Consider the following 2500-nt stretch of genomic DNA (forward strand, 5'->3'; position numbering starts at 1 on the left):
TGTGCCAAGGGAGAAGGTACACTGCAACACGAGGGCGGTGCAATATTGTCCACAAGGATAGAAGCGCTGGTAAACTATAGTCCACAACACCAACAAACTCTCTGTGGTCACTACATATACTAGGGGGGGGGGAAGTCGGTCGGTTGAAACCTCGTTCAGGTTGGGGTCCGTCTCTCAGTTGTGTAATAATATCGTTTAGATCACGCTTGAAAAAAAAATAATAGAAAAATACTAATGATAAAAAAAAGATGGCAAGATAGATAAGTTAATGAATAGATGATTGAATAAAGAGATAAATAGGTGAATAAATAAAATGGAATATAATAAATGTATGAATGAATAGATAAATAAATTATGAATAAACAAGTAAACAAATAAATAGATAAAAAAAATAAACAAATAAACAAGTAAAGAAAAGATAAATACAAAATAATTATAAGATAAATAATAAGCAAAATGAATAAATAAGCAAAATAGAATAAATAAAAGCAAAAATAAATCGATAGAAAACAATAAGTATACAAGTAGATAAATAGATAAATATATTAATTAAATCAATAAATAAAGAAACTGAAAATATGGCCATTCACAAAACTGTAACGTAAAAACTTTTTATCTAATCTGATTAAATTTTAACTTAGAAACGCAAACCTTGCATTATTAGCATTACAGGAAATGGTTCCTTCGAGATTTGGGCCATACGGTTGTTGAGATGCTACGGAGTCTCATCTCATTCCAGAGCAGTTGCTCAAGGTGCTTTATTTGCCAGCAACCCTGAACTACTAATTCCATGAAAAATGAAAAATATGTATACATAGAAATAGATAGATAGATAGATAGATAGATTAGATAAATAAATAAATAGATAAATGAATAGATAAATAAATAGATAAATAAATAAATAAGATAGAATTGAGTAAAATAAGATAAAGTAACATAAAATGAAATGGAACAATATGAAATTATAATGAAGTAAAATAGAGCAAAGCACAACAAAACAAAACAAAACAAAATGAAATAAAAGAAATTGTAAATAAGAATAAGAAATTATATTGAAAAAAAGCAAGTAAAGAAATAGACAAATAAATAATCAAGAAGTAAACAAATGAATAAACAAATAAATAAATAAAATAAAAAATAAAAAAGACACTAACAAGTTCCGAAAGGCTTTCAAATAATGGTTACCCCTTACGCAGTTTATTCTGTCCTGGAGGATTTCGTCTCATAAACTCTTCTCTATCTCTCGTTTTAACCTCCAAATCTCTTTATCTCTCTCTCTCTCTCTAGAGCTCTCTTACTCTCTCTTTTTAACCTCTAAAGCTATCTCTCTCTCTCTCTCTCTCTCTCTCTCTCGTTAGAGCTCTCTTTCTCTCTTTTTAACCTCTAAAGCTATCTCTCTCTCTTTTTCTCTCTCTCTCCCATCATCATGTTCCTTCTATTCCTCTCTTTTACGAGAACACAGGCAAAGGTCTGCAGTGCGTTTCGTGTTATTTTTTGTAATGTGATATAATATGACAAAAATTTGTTTCTCTTTCAAGACATTTTGATTTAGGATTATATGTTTGACACTTCCCTCCACCCCCAAAAAAAAAAAAAAAAAAATAATAATATAGATTAAATTGTTCCTCCCCTTTTTCATCACCGTAGGAGTATGGTCGAGCTAGAGCAGTATGACTGTGTTCGAGTGATCATCATATCATGTCACGACAGAAAGACAGCCATGCCTTTGCTCTGTTGCTGACCTGACAAAGGTCTGCGGATGTTATGTGTCTCGGACTCGAGAGGGGGGCGGCGGCAGGTAGGGAGTGAGAAGATGATGGTCCATGGTCTGACTTTGGTGTCCGCATTCACAGCAGGCTGTGTTCTCGGCAAGTCCCCATTTTACCAGGTTGGTTTTGGTTTTTCCGACCCCGGTTCTTGCCCGATTCAGCGCACACCATTCCCTTCTCTGCAGTGTAGTTCCTTTAGGCAATTTTTCCCGGGGCTTGGGGATGGATGGGTGCTGTAGGGTTGCTTGTTCCATCTCGTTCCATTGTTTTATTCTGAATTTCCTGGGTGTTACGTTTGTTGGCAAGCTTATGGATGTTAGAAAACTTTTCCTGGATTTTAGTCGTGCCGGGGCTGGTATATGGCCGTAGAGTGGGTGCCGTGGGTCGTTTTCTTGTTTTCTTTTCTCAGTTTTATTGATTGTGACTCTTCGTAACGCAAGTGGAGATATACCAGAGAGCCTGCATAGGTAGTTTGTTGGAGTAGGGCGAAAGGCCCCCGTTATGATGAGGCAGGCTTCGTTGAGCATGGGGTGGGTCTATTTTACTAGAATGAGTAGATCTATACCAGACAGGAGCACAGTATTCTGCTGTGGAATATAGTACAGAGCTAAAGCAGCAGTTCTCAAGGTCTTAGGGTCTGCGCCCCATTTGGTTTTGGCTGATTTTGATAGTAATGATAATCGGGAAGATAGTTTCCCTCGGAGTGCTTCTGCGAGTATATGAGGACGGTA

The sequence above is a fragment of the Oratosquilla oratoria genome, chromosome 33 (assembly GCF_046742065.1).
Source record: "Oratosquilla oratoria isolate Oo_2021 chromosome 33, ASM4674206v1, whole genome shotgun sequence".
In the NCBI taxonomy this organism is placed as follows: Eukaryota; Metazoa; Arthropoda; class Malacostraca; order Stomatopoda; family Squillidae; genus Oratosquilla; species Oratosquilla oratoria.